The sequence below is a fragment of the Protopterus annectens genome, chromosome 14.part0, assembly GCF_019279795.1.
Source record: "Protopterus annectens isolate FY-2018-M chromosome 14.part0, PAN1.0, whole genome shotgun sequence".
In the NCBI taxonomy this organism is placed as follows: domain Eukaryota; kingdom Metazoa; phylum Chordata; order Ceratodontiformes; family Protopteridae; genus Protopterus; species Protopterus annectens.
In genome coordinates, this window is record NC_056748.1 from 643,347,582 (window position 1) to 643,363,400 (window position 15,819).

The window sequence follows — 15,819 nt, forward strand, 5'->3', positions numbered from 1 at the left end:
GAAATATCCAAGCATAATCTTGAAAATAACTGTCATTTGTAAGTCTTATTTTATTACAAACTGTGTGTGTGTTTGTGAAAATAAATCCAATAAACCTTATCTTAAAGTCAGAAGCCGATGCTACAGACTGTTTTATATATGTATGTGTGTGTGTTTGTGGTGTGTGTGTGTGTGTGTGTGTGTGTGTGTGTGTGTGTGTGTGTAATATATGTCAAATTATGTTAAAAGTAAAAGCAGTATAAGAAGTTACTGCAAGGGTCTGCAATTTAAAAATCATGTGATATTTAAATGACTTTTAATTCCTGGTGGATTTTAGGTAATTAATTTAAGTTGCTACAGTAGTTATTTTTATTTATTTTAATCTGATAACCAAGTAAGCAGACTAGTCAAATGGATAATTTAAATTCAGGAGTGTGGGGGTACCCACATATGGGGCGCAGGGGGGCTTGCCCCCTGCAAAAATCATCATCATTATTATTTTTTTTGCTGAAAGTGCTTTCAACTAAATATTTTTGCTTGATTTATGATCAACAGAACTACTGTCAATCTGTTGACATTAATTTGTACAATTTAGGCAAGCATTCAACCAGATGCCATTTCTTAAAAGTATGTCCTTACAGTAAAGATGTGACTACAGCATGAGCTGCAGAGACTAGCCATTCTCACAGGAGCAAGAACATTTTGCGTCCTTTAACTGTTTTTCTTTTTAGTTTGTTTCAAAATAATCAAATTGTGTTTTGCTGACTCACTTCTACAGGTACCCAACTCCAAAAAGCTGGACCTCACATAAAGAAAGCTCTTTCTCCTGTGGAGATTTAAAACAAGATTTAATAAGGATAATGCTATCAAAGTGTATAGTTGAGCTAGATTTTAAATTTTGATTTCAGGGGGGGTTGGTATCCCATTTTTAATAGCTTATATATTTGACAGCTAAGTAGAAATGTGGCCATTTCATTTACAGGTAGCCAATCATACCACTGTAGAAGTTATTGATGAGTTTGGTGTTATGCAAAAATAACAGATATGCAGGTTTTGTTTATAGTAGTTTATGTGTTTGTACCAACAACACCAAGCAAATCACAAACCACTGAAAAAATGAAAAAAGAAGCTAGGCTGAGGCAAACCAAGTTATAATAAATCCAGACACCAGTTGATTGTGAGTGCTTTTGTCCACTTTAATGTAATGAACTTCTTCAGACAATTATATAGCTGTTAACCCCGCCTATATATACATATCACTATCACATGACTAATTAAGTATTAAAAACTTTCATTCTATCTATACAATTTCAGCTTTACTTTAAAAATAAAAAACAAGAAATATAAAGTGCACATTCACATTCCTAACTAAACAATATTTATAAAAATCATTTAAAACTTGTGTGTGTATATATATATATATATATATATATATATATATATATATATATATATATATATATTTTTTTTTTCACCGTGCTATAATTTTCAATTTAAGTAAACAAGCTATGCAACATTAATCATTCAAGCCTGGAAAACAGTGAGCATTCAGGTAAAGCTGCCACCATAATTCCTGTTTTTCTAAAATAAGTCCTATATTACCTCCTCTTTCATTCAACTTTACCTGGTCAATGACTCTAAACTTGAACGTATGCCCTGGGTTTTCTTGCACATGTTTTGCTAGTGCATTATTCTCTTTTCCTTTCCTTATGCTATTTAAATGTTCATATATTCTTTCTCTCAGTTTTCGTTCTGTCTTGCCTATATAGAAACTGGCACAATTATTACACTTACTTAGACAACATTCTTTGAATTACAATCATATTTCCTATTGGTTTTAAAAGTCTTGCCATTAATCTTGTAATTCAACCCTATATCTATATATCTACAATATGAGCAAGCTTCACATCTAAACATTGCAGTAGTTTTTGGTAGGGGGCGAATTTCCCTTTCCAAAATATCTTTTAAGTTAGCCCCTCTTCTATATGTAATACTGGGTGCCAACCCCAATTTGTTCCTACAGTCTGTATTTTCTAAAAGGGTTACCCAATTTTTCTTCAAAATGTTTATAATTAACCCTGCTTCTTTATTAAAGGTAGTTATAAAACTCATTTTGTATTTTATCTCTTCATTTTTACCCCTGAGTTGTATATGGGCACTATTTTCAATAGGAGAAGGTTGTCTCATTATGGGAAAAAATGCCCATTCTGTCTTTTATTCGTAACTTCATTAATCAAACCTTCTAAAAAAGTTCCAGTACCCTCTTTTAAGGAACATATATTTTAAATTTGAACATTCGGTTAGAAAATCAGTATTTAAGGTATTCATCCTAGCGGCCCATACTAATTGGCATTTTACCACAGATTTCTTTTGATACATAGGATGGGTGCTGGAATAGTGCAGAAATGAATTCAAATAAGTTTCTTTCCTAAATATTTTATCCGCAAAACATAAATTGATTAGATCTTTAGATAGTTCTACATCTAAGTATGCTATCCTCTCCTTCTCAAAGGTATATGTAAATTCCAAAAAGTTTGTACTCGTATTCATCATTTCAACAACCTTTTCAGCCATTTCGACGCCCCCCTTCAGAATAATAAAAATGCCATCCAAATAACGTGTATAATACTTTATAGTGCCCATAATTTCTCTGTTGTTAAATACATACCAGTTCTCCCAGTATGCCATAATGGTGTTAGCAAAACTGGCACCACAGGGAGACTCCATGGCTATGCCCTTTTTTTGCAACTAAAAACCTCCATTAAACATGAAGTAGTTGTTTTTGAGAACAATATCTAGTAAATCTTCCACTAGCCTCAAGTCATTCCCTGGCATACTGTTTTCTAGAAGAAACTTTACCACCCACTCTGTGCCTTCCTTATGAGGTATAACCGTGTACAAGTCCTTTACATCCATGGTTAGAAAGTGAAAATCCTTATCAAATTTTTGTTTATTCATGTCCTCCAAAAAGGACCATGAATCCTTACAAATTTGTTTTTCTTTTCTGATGTATTTCTTTATATAAATGTCCACTACTTTGGCACATACATAGGTGATAGAGTTTTTTCCATCTATAATAGGTCTCATTGGTGGATCATGAAGACTCTTATGTATTTTAGGTGTTCTGAACATGACAGAAGTGATATATGTTTCCATAGTTAAGAAGTGAAATAGTGCTACATCTATTTGACTACAAATTAACAAATCTCTAATAAATTCCTTAACCTTACGATAAACTCCATTTAATTCATAAGGTTATGGTGTCATATGTGTCTGTGTTCAAAATTTTATTCATTCTGCTCACATAATCCTCCTTTTCCATTGACCATAAATATTTCTCATTCACTGAGGTTGTTATACTTCTCCACATTTCTGTTATTGTGGATATGTTCTCTAAAATCAATTTTGCACATCTTTTCAAAAATTACTAAGGTTGGGTGCAGTGAGGGGTTGAAAGTACTGGAAACTGAAAATGCATTTTTCACTGAGTCTTTACCTCCAAACAGTATTTGTAAATTCTGTTTTCTTAAATACAATTTAAAATCTATCAGTAAGTTAGAAATACTAACATTTTTGAGGGGACAGAAGTGAGTCCTTTAGCCAAAATATCTAGCAGTTCACTTTTGAAAGTGTAATTAGTAAAATTGAACACATTAAAGTCACCTTCTGAGTTGGTTATCACAATGGGCCCGTTTGATCTTGTCGATTGGTTTATTCCACTTTTAGTTCATTCTTGAGGGGCCAGATACTATCTCCTCTGCTTGTTCCTGTAATTCTTTTTTTTTGACTTCCTGCAGGTCCCTTCTGAAAATTTGAATTCCCTTTAGTGTTATTTTGCATAGCATTAGATCCTTGTGCTTGCTGAGCCCTCAGATGTTCGCTGCATCTAACGTGGTGTTCCCCTTCATGTTCATCATCACTAGAAAGGGACATGATATTCTCATTCATTGAGTTAGAATATGTAACGTTATTGGGTGGACCCGAGTGTCTGCTTCATCTCGTTTAAATGAGTGCTGGGGCAGTGGAAAAGCCCTGCCTTCTGAATAGTCCTGTTGATCTCTTTCTAATTTCTTGTTTTTGTTCTCTTTTAATTTAATTAATAGTTGATCTATACTTTCAAGAATCCTCATGTACTCATATTTGTATCTGTTAAAATCAGGATTAATACAAATACTGTTTTCCAGTGTTATAAGCTCACCTGAAAGTTTATTGTTTCTGTTTTTATAGTTTGCAGTCATCAGTTCCATAAGTTGTAAGCCTTTTTGGTTAAAAAAATTACACCAAGCTGAGGTGAAATTTGGAATTGGAAGTCACCCCCATAGGGTAAGTCCAGCTTCTGAGTTGCTTGGCGACCTGCTCCCATTTCAAACATTCTTCCAAATAACTGATATCTAGTTGTGCCTTTCTGTACCACAACAATTTAGTGTCAAACAGTTTTAGTTCTGTTGTCAGACCTGTTCCACTGGCCAGTTGTTCCCTGCTGTTACTGTTGTTTCTGAAATTAAATGGTGCTTCTTTATGTAACCATTCAGCAAACACAGGAACTCCGATAAGCCTCTGTGGTGGTTCATTACTAACAATGTTGTTAGTCAAAGAACTGCCTTGTTGATTCCCATTAGGGGGAGAAAGGTTTGCTGAATTATTACCTGCTGTAAAATTATTGCCAAAAGCCACTGGTCTTCCCAAGTGAGTTAAAGCAAGATTATTGTGCAGGTTGTTAGGACCAGTAAGTCTGTTATGCACTTGTTGACTGAACTCATCAACCTTTTGAGATAAGCTTTGTACTACTCTCATTAGATTTTCAAGTGTTGTAGAAAAATTGTCCATCTCTGCCACAACTTCAGAGTACAGTAAAGGGGTACTTGTTTCACCTTCAGCAGCCATGCTCCTTAATGTTCACACTAACAACACCAAGTAAATCACAAACCACTGAAAAAATGAAAAAAGAAGCGAGGCTGAGGCAAACCAAGTTATAATAAATTTAAACACCTGTTGATTGTGGGCGCTTTCATCCACTTTAATGAAATTAACTGAGACAACCTTCTCCTATTGAAAATAGTACCCATATACAACTCAGGGGTAATAATGAAGAGAAAAATTTTAAACTAATTTTATAACTACCTATAATAAAGGAGCAGGGTTAATTATACACATTTTGGAGAAAAATTGGGTAACCCTTTTAGAAAATATAGACTGTAGGAACAAATTGGGATTGGCACCCAGTATTACATATAGAGGAGGGGCTAACTTAAAAGATATTTTGGAAAGGGAAATTCGTCCCCTATCAAAAACTACAGGAATGTTTAGATGTGAAACTTGCCCATACTGTAGCTATATAGATATAGGAGCGAATTACAAGATTAATGTCAAGACTTTTAAAACCAATAGGAAATATGATTGTAATTCGAAGAATGTTGTCTATCTAAGTAAGTGTAATGATTGTGCCAGTTTCTATACAGGCAAGACAGAATAAAAACTGAGAGAAAAAATATATGAACATTTATATAGCATAAGGAAAGGAAAAGAGAATACTGCGCTAGCAAAACATGTGCAAGAAAACCCAGGGCATACGTTCAAGTTTAGAGTCATTGACCAGGTAAAATTAAATGAAAGAGGGGATAATATGGGACTTATTTTAGAAAAACAGGAATTATGGTGGCAGCTTTACCTGAATGCTCACTGTTTTCCAGGCCTGAATGATTAATGTTCCATAGCTTGTTTACTTGAATTTAAAAGTATAGCATGGAGAAATATATATATATATATATATATATATATATATATATATATATATATATATACATATATATATATATCTATAGCACGGTGGAAAAAAAAAAATATATATATATATATATATATATATATATATATATATATATACACACACACACACACACACACACACACACACACACACACACACACACTCACACACACACACACACACACACACACACACACACACACACACACACACACACACACACACACACACACACACAAAACTTTTAAATGATTTTTATAAATATTGTTTAGTTAGGAATGTTAATGTGCACTTTATTTTTCTTGTTTTTTATTTTTAAAGTAAAGCTGAAATTTTATAGATAGAATGAAAGTTTTTAATACTTAATTAGTCATGTGATATTGATGTGTGTATATAGGAGAGGTTACAGTTGTATAATTGTCTGAAGAAGTTCATTTCATTAAAGTGGATTAAAGCGCTCACAATCAACTGCTGTTTGGATGTATTATAACTTGGTTTGCCTCAGCCTAGCTTCTTTTTTTGTTTTTTTCAGTAGTTTAGGTGTTTGTGCTGGGATGTAAGGTTACAAGAGAAAACACATTTCCACTGAGGTATTACAAGCTATAGGGGTGAGGAGTTTAATATAGTGGAGTGTTTTGCTAACAGTATTGTCAGCATGTTTGAGTATTGAAAGAGTAGGGGCCAAGGTGGCCCCTAGGAACCTGTGCTCTATTACGAGTCATAGTGGGTTGCTGTGTGTATCAGTAATAAATAGAGATTTGTGGGTAGCTAAATATGATGACTTCAGGGGACTGATTCGGAGTATATTTTTATCTATCTTTCTCCCAAATTAGTAGCCCTGCAAATCAAACAAGAATGACAGCAATATCACACTGTGTCAATTCCTTGGCTAGCCAAGGATTTCTTTAGTGCGACTTGTGCTTGATACTCCATAATGGGACATCCACCCCCTGTTTTAATTACATATTATAGGACCACATGCCTGGAGTTAGCTTTCTGACAGTTTTGATCCCTGAGATTACTGTCTTAATCATCACTTGTTGCCTCTTTCCATTGTGATCCATTTTTGATTACCTTAACCAGATACACATGCTTGATTGAGTGACTGCTATATCTCTCCATCTAACCTTCCTGTATCTGGCTGCCTGGGGTGCCACTCAATCAACTCCCCTTGTCTAAATGCCCCATGATAATGTGTTAAGAATAAGCTGACCCAGACAGACAAGTTCCTATAATCCTCCTTTGTTGCCTTCGACCCCTTTAGTAATAAAGGCATCATTGCTTGCATGAGGGGTTTTCTGGGCTCATTGGCTCTACCATTGATGTGCTCACATCCTTTCATCAACATTTCCACCCTCTGATCTTTGGTTAAAACAGGCTGTATCACTCTTTTCAGGACCCATCCAATGGCTGCTAGCTAGAACCTGACTGTGGTTACTGCTTCACCCTTTTCCCACCTGGAAACTAGATATTTATGATTCCAGGGTTGCACTTCTTCTTTGCATGTTGCAGTTCACTCAAGAACATCATAGCCAGTCAGACTGCTCTGACATAGGCATCCTTAGTCCCAGAAACCCATAACTCCTTCATTAATCTCCATGCTGTCATTTTCTAACTTACCATACTGCCACTGGGATGGTGTTCCCTGTGCTGGTCTCACCTAGGGCCAAGACTTTGAACCTGTAGAACTGTTGGTAAAAAAGAGAGTTAGCAATGTCATCTTATGGCCTGACACTTGGACTGTCATGAAAGAAATGTTGCATGCATGCAACGACAATTTCCTTTTGACCCTGTTCACTGCATAGACTCTAATCCTGCAGTCCCTCTGCCCCAGAATTGACCAAGTCAGCTCAAATGGGCATGACCTCCGGGAGGTAATATCCTTTCATACCTTTCCCCCAATCTGTCATCCAGGAAGCCACAAACCACCTGCCTGACATTAGCCATCCCCTTCTGCAGCTGCATCTGTGTAAAGACCCAGGTCCTCACTAGATATCCAGTCATCATGACAGTACATCACACCATTAAAGTTTACAAAAATATCTGCCAAATGTCCAGGTCTGCTCTTGATGTAACCCTTACCCAAGGATGTTTATTAATTGCTCCTTTGAACAGCCTTGCCAAACCCGTGTTAAAAGTGCACCCTGGGGGGTGATCATTTATTTTATTTTAGTTTATTTGACATTTGTTTACCGGGATACTCCGACTGGGCAGATGTTGTCTTACAGTGGAGGCCCAGGGAGAAAAGCTCCAGTATAAACAAAACAAAACAGACAACACATTAAGTACAGAGTACAGCAACTGGAAGTACCAAGGAACACATATTATACATAAAAAATAGTTAAAATACATATTAGTAGCAAAGCATTTACATACAGTGGGTAATGCAAGACTTGCTAAGAGTATTGTAAGTTAGGTTTACTTTATCTGGCTAGCTGTAACATTTCTTGTGTAACAATAAACACCGTCTAAGGCATTGTTGAAGATCCAAGATTGTTGATAATTTATTACATGGAATAAATGAGGAAAATTAGGATGACAGTAAGTAGAGATGAGTTAAGATTACATCAAGTACAGAGAATAAAAATCTACAGGGGAGGCAACAGAGGTGTAGGCATGAAGTACACAGTGCAGGAGGGATGATAATCAGACAGGTGATAAACATGAGCAAAGGCAGGAGTTGGTTAGGTGAGTCTTGAGAAGTTGTTTGAACTGTGAGGGTTTACAGTTGTTAGGATGTGTTGTGGGGTAGAGTTCCAAGTCCTGCAGCTCCAATTGGAGTAGAGGGAGTCACCAGAACTGTTGTTGGATTTTGTGACTTGTAGAAATTTGTCATATGATCTCAGGTGTCTTTTATTACACTGTGGCTGAAGTAGATTATGGAGTGCTGGACACTTGTAAGGTTGGCATACTATGCCATGGGCAGTTGTAAGTTGAGTGAAGGTTAGCAGATTGGGTAACTCTAACCAGTTGAGTTGACGGAGAGCAGTGCAGTGATGGGATCTATATGGGAATTTAGTAGCAAATCTGGCAGTCTTATTGCAACAGGCTTCTAGTTTAGCGAAGTCTGATTTCTTCAGGTTGGTGAAGATAGGAGAGGCGTAAAGTTGGGTAGAAAATTTAGAAAACTAGTTGACCATTATTTCTAAATTAGTTAATTGTGTTTATGAAACTTAAGAGGGCAGTTGTGGTACTATGATTGGATCAGCAGCCATGTTGTGAATTGGTTTGAAGGTTATTAGATAGTAGGTAATTCTTGAACTGGAACTGGAACTGGATGCATTTTTCTAAAATTTTGGATAGAGGAGATAAAATTGCAGTTGGCCTGTAGGTGGGTCCTGGCAATAGATTGTCTAGTGGAGTTGGTGAGGTAAGGTTTGATTCTATATGGAGAACCTAGTTTTATGTGAACTTTTTTATGATTAGGCATAGATGTTTATTGCATTTCATGTTATTATCAATTGTGACACTGGTTTGCTTTGTTTGTGATACAGGATCTATCTTGGTTTTATTGGATGAATACATTAGAAAGGAGGATAGGGGGTCTGGGGTTTTGTTATTAGAAAAGAGCATTCGTTTAGCTTTATTGGGATTAAGAAATAATTGCGAGTCAAAGAGAAATGATTCTATAGCTTAGAAGGAATGTTTGGTTATTTCTTGGAGTTGAGAGTGTAAGGGTGCTGCACAGATGAGTGTGGAGTCATTCGAGTACTGTATGATAGTGGCAAGGTGGGTAGCAGTATGGAGTTCATTGGCAAACATACTGAAAAGGAGTGGACCTAGGATAGCCCTGTGATATGCATAATGTGACAGGTTGCAGATAGGAAAAATCCTGTTGCCATTTGACAGCTTGCTGTCAGTCAGATATGTAGTCATGGAACCATGCAAGGGCAGACTGGCTTAGTTTTAGGGTTAAGAGTTCATTGAGGAGTTTTTGATGGGAGATGGTATCAAATGCTTTGGACATGTCTAAGAAGATGGAGAAAACTAGTTGACCATTATTTCTAAATTAGTTAATTGTGTTTATGAAACTTAAGAGGGCAGTTGTGGTACTATGATTGGATCAGCAGCCATGTTGTGAATTGGTTTGAAGGTTATTAGATAGTAGGTAATTCATGAACTGGAACTGGATGCATTTTTCTAAAATTTTGGATAGAGGAGATAAAATTGCAGTTGGCCTGTAGATAGTGAGCTCTGTAGTGGTCCTGCCTTTATGTAGTGGTATGACATAGGATATTTTTCAGATGTTGGGAGCACGTTGTTCTGTAATTGAGTGATTGATCAAAATAGAGACTGGATAAGAAATAGCATCAGCAGCTAACTTCAGGTATTCAGACATCAAGTTAGCAGCAAGGAATGTGGATTTAAGTTTCTCGAGCAATTTTTTTTATGGTGTTGGTTTGTATGAGCTTGAAGGAGAAGTCATTAGTTGTTTCATCGGGACCATTTGGAATGGTTAGAGGAGCATTGCTGTTATTTTTGGTTAGTGATAATATGGAATTGGTAAAAGAAGTATTAAATTGGGTGGCTATACTGTCCATAGTATTTGTAGTGGTAGGTGCTGGAGTCAGGGATTGCCCAGGTTGTAGTAGTTGTTTTATAGCAGTCCGGAATTTTTTGGGATTGTTTTGGTGTTTTTGTTGGGTTACAGTATAGTAAGATTTTTTGTTGTTCTTGATCTATTTCTTGGCTTTATTTCTTAGTTGCCGATAATAATCTAGGGTGTCTTGAATTTTGTTGGACTGATATTGTGCCCATGTTTTATCTCTGGTCTTAAGTAACTGTTTGGTATTTGTGTTAGTCAGGAAGCATAGTTTGATTTTACAGTAATAGTTCTAGGAGGTGCTTGGCTGTTTAATATGTCTAAGAATGTATTATTAAAGCACAGTATGACAGTATCTAGTGGGGTAATGTTAGTGGGATCCAGTCACAATGCTGGAGGGTGGATATAAATATCTGAGGTGAAATTTTTTTTTCTGTTGTAAATTTATCTATATGTGGTATTTTTGGAGGAGTGTAGATGCTGTCTGAGTAGGTAGGTCGGTACGAGGTCGCTAATGCTATCAGTGAGGCAACCTGACTGGTAGGCAAGTGAGGGTTTGTTGGTTAAAACCAGTCTAGGATTGACTGTCTATTGGTGTTTTTGTCGACTCTAGTTGGAGAATGTATTAACTGGGAGAATCCTTAGAAGGTGATGAAATTTGAGGGGTTATCTGAGGTGCAAGTTATCTAGTCTGTATTAAAGTCTGGTGTGCAAAATTTATCAGGCCCAGCCACTTCATGACTGCCTTCTTTTTAAACCAAAGCTCTTGAGTTTTTTCCTCAGAGCTTGGCTAACATTTCTGCTGGCAAGTGGTTGGTTTGAGTGCCTGTGTCAATCTCCAACCCCTAAAAGGTTATATGCTGGGATGACCTCTTTTACTTTTCCTCTGCCAGTGGAACCATGAGCAAGCCACGGATCTCATTAAAGAACTACTCTTGCTTTTGTGATGTCTTTGGTCAGGCCCATAATCAGAAAGTAGTGGACTGCCATACAGCTGCTGTCTGTCTTATGCCATGCACAGTATATGCCTATGCTGAATTTCTCTCATGTGACACAAGCCATCACACAGCCAATGGGCATGACAAATCAAAATAGAAGATATTCCCAGGCTTCATGCCAAGTAGGTGAGAATCTTCCAAATGCACCAGCAAAAGACTGAAGGCCGATTCAGTGTCGAACTTTGCCATCCAGATGAAAACTTTTCTTCTGAGTATGGAGATCGCATCATCTATTGACCCATATTGAGCCCTGATGTCTTTTTTATTGATGGAGTGGTTGACAAATGCCCCTTTGAGGAAGGACAAATAGTGTATCAGTCTTCTCCCGCTTTCCCTTTGAACACCAATCTGAATAGGAAGATTTTACAGGATGGAAATGGCTGGATTTTAAATGGGCCAGACAGTTGCCCTGAATTAATTTCTTTATTCAACAACTGCTGCATCAGATGCTTTTTTACCATTCACTGACAGCAAATTCTGTCAACAGTTATTATCAAACTTCAGTCATGCTTTAATCCTAAAACCTCATGATAAATCTCACATTAACTCCCTGGCTGCCATCTTGCTTGGATACCTGTCCAGCATTGCCATTAGCACCTCAGTTCTGACTGGGAAGCATGCCTCTCTGTCTGCCATGGACTTTGAGTGCACTCCTCCAGTTGGGGACCACCACAGCAGGAATCCTGCCACATGGTCTAAATTCTGTCACTTCAAGGGGGAGTATGCCATCTTTTCCACATGGATGCATGGCCCTGCCTGGCTGCTTCCTATAGTAAATAATTGGGTGCATCCCTCTACATAATAAGTGCCAATATGAGAAATGACAGGCAGTCTTGTGACATTTCCCTGCAATGAATGCTGTGCAAGCTTGGCCACTCTGCCTCCCATTTTACTGCAATGTCCTTGCTGGAATTGGCTTATCTATAGTCCCTACCTAGGTATCTGCATGTTTTATTTCCCAAAGGAGGGTGGTGTACTTTGCCTTCAGTTTTTGAAGCTTTTGGTCATGACACAGTTCTTACATCCCCCCATAGCTCTGCACATCTGTTAATGTCATGATGGATGCTGACTTTGGCAACCCCTGCTGGGGATCATTTTCAAGTGTGAGCATCATCAGATACATAAAGCAATCACCCAGATGTCCCAATCTCTCACGTTACTTCTGAGAAGCTTGCTGTTCCCCGGTGCAGCAAGCACTGCCATCTAAGCCTACCCTGTGTATATACATTTGTAATTCTCTGTATGCCTACAACATTTATTAGGTTAAAGGCTTCTACGTATTTGCCCCTCCAAGTCTTTTTTTTTTTTTTTTACTATCCTCAATATGTGTACATTCGGGTGTACATATTATTTCCCCACCCCTTGCTTGGCACCTCCTACCGCTTGGCATTTCCCTCTCTTCTGCTATGTTTAAATTATCTTTATTCCACAAGGAGGTTAAGGAGTAGTCTTTGCCTGCTTGTCTGCCCTACTGTGGACCAGGTTTAGTTCACTGTGCTTCTGCCTACCACTCTGTGTCTCAGATATGTGCAGTTCTTGCAGCACTAACCCATCGTCACCAGGCAAGTTACCCAACATGTCCCTAAAGTGCTCTTTCCAGATTTTCCCTTGCATCTAGTAGGTTTTCAATGTCACAGGAATTTCCATTTGTTCATTACTTGCATTAACCTCCTTTACTGGAGATTATCCAATACACTCCTCTAGTGAGTTCTGTTCTCTGTCAGTTTAAATTTCATTTAGCTTTTTGCTCTCATCTGGCAACTTCTCCTCTGCCCCCACTTGACTAATTCCCTGACTTCCCTTCTTAAGTGGTTGGCTGTTGGCATCTTTTCTTGTATTGCCTTTGTCCCTACATATATTTTCTAGGAATGAATTCACTTGCCTCATCAGCATGATCCATCCATTCCAGTGCTCCTGTGTGCTCTCCTTCTGGATTACTACACCCTGCTTTGACCTGTTTTGCATGTGATTCCATCCTGTGTTGCACATGTCAGATCCATGACCCCTACTATGTGCTCTGTGGGAAATAGAATGCAAGACAGGGTTATGATACCAGTTTGCACTTTCCAACTTAAATCTAGCTGCTTGTTTTAAAACATCCCTCAAGAAACACCATTTGCCCCTCTGAAGCCTTCTGCACCTCACCCAACTTTAGTTGCGGGACTTCGATCAGCCTCCCCACTGCTGCCAGTGTATGTGTTATGTGGCCCTCCAATACCTGTAAGGACTGTACAATACACTACACTCCACCTTCATCACTAATCTGCAGTTTTGTCATCCTACAAAGAAACATAACCCTGTGTATTCAACTGTTACCCACCTTAACATAGTGTGCCTAATTTCAGGGAGCCCTGATGCCATGGGAGTAATATTGTGACCAAACCACAGTGAGACAACATTGTAACAGAGGTTAAACTCTACAGTCTGAGAAAACATTACAAAATACTGCAGCCTGAGAAAACAAAGCATTCATATCACAGGATTTGAACCTCACAACTTTTGTACTGCAGTACATTCCTTACATCATTAATACTTTGAGCTGTGTAGTTCCAGACTCACTTAAGAAATGCATATATATATATATATATATATATATATATATATATATATATATATATATATATATATACACACACACACACATATATATATATATATATATATATATATATATATATATATATATATATATATATGTATACACACACACACACACATATATATATATATATATATATATATATATATATATATATGTGTGTGTGTGTGTGTGTGTGTGTGTTTGTGTGCGTGTGTGCATGGATCTGATTAGGACTAGCGAAAGTTCAAAATCGCGAAGACCAAAACGCTGAGATGAGAATCACAAAAGTTAAAATGCCGAACCACGTACGTATTCCCAGGGCAAGTAAATACTTGCCTAATATGGGGAATCATGCCCTTTCTCCACTGTTGTGTGATCCCGGAGTTGGTATATATAAGTGCATTTTTAGATAGTGATGTTGGGCAAGTCTTTACTTAACCTGGAAAAACTTATGTGGTCCGGTATTTTTACATGGTTCTCATCTTGGCATTTAGGTCTACACGATTTTGAACTTTTGATGTTACAAAGTAGAGCCACAGATATATATATTAATGTATCATGTCACGGTAAACCAAACTAAGAACCTCCAATTTTGACCTTAAACATCTCAAACTATGTGGCACTCCATGGACTTTAGCTGGTCTATTTCTAAATCTCATAACAGCTTCCTGAAACATTTTACTTAACAACTTTCAACCATTCCCTTGCTACATTATCATCCAGATCTTTTTACCTTGCTGGACATTTGTACACAACTAGGACAGCAACATGTACTGATGCAAGAGAGCATGTGATAGCTGTATATACCACCTACAATAAATTCACTGTAAATCATCTGCCTGTAACACCCCTCCCAAATTTATTGAGCTATCTCCATGTGTTGATGCTTCTTTGTTTCTATCCTTAATCCCCTGTCAAGATGCCAACACTTTTTGTTTTTTTTTTCCTGATCATTTCTGCCAGCCTTTTTACTCCTCACAGCTCCTCAGCACCAACACCAGCTACGCCCATCTGCAGGGTCCTAGGCCCCCTTTTCTAGCAGTTGTCCCAAACAGCAGACCATTTCATAGTATAGCTGACCTCTGCTAATTAGTCGGTATTGTCATTTCATTTTGTGCTTTCTACCCCACCCAAACTTGCTTCTGTTTTAAGCACTTTAACCCCAAACAAGAAAACCTGAATTAATCCTCCAGCATTTTTGAAGGAAATGTCTTTATAAGCAATCTCCCACCATGTAAACATGCATCCCCTTCTAATGCCTTCCCATCTATTCTCAGTACCTAGGTCCCATTTTGTCAATGTTTCTGCTCTGCTTACTCCACTGAAAACATTGCCACATGCTTTTCAAAACCACTTACCTTCTCCTACTCCGTTTATTGTCCCTGAATCTGCAACTAGGTAAAGTTGCTGGGCAAACTGGAACCCCCATTAGCTACCTGCTCTCCTGTTGTCTTCAGGTTAAAATTCTGCTGGGTAAGCCGTTTTATGTCACACCAGGGCCCACCTTAGCAGACTCTGCTGGGTCACAGAGGCACAAGGGGCAATAGCTCTTTGTGCGTAGGCCAAAGGTATTCTTTTAATAAACCTAAGGTGTCTACTTGTCCTTTGCACATAGCTATTCGGAACTAAAGAATTTTTGTATATTTTTAAAACAAATTTACCTTGTTCACATACATATCCAAAAAATACTTTTTAATTTTTGTTAAAAATATTTGTGAATAAAGGTGAGCAAACGTTTTCTAACTTGTGTTAACTACCTTTCAATAACAAACAGATGTCAGCTACAAATGTGCATAAAATACATGATTAAAATTTCCAAAACAAAACTGATATCTGCTGTTCCTTCTTTATAGGATTTTTAAAGATCAAAGCAATTGCTGCTTCTCCTGCCACTCTTGAGTTGCATATATTTTTTCGTATTAAATAAAAAAGTTGTTAATAAGTGTCACGA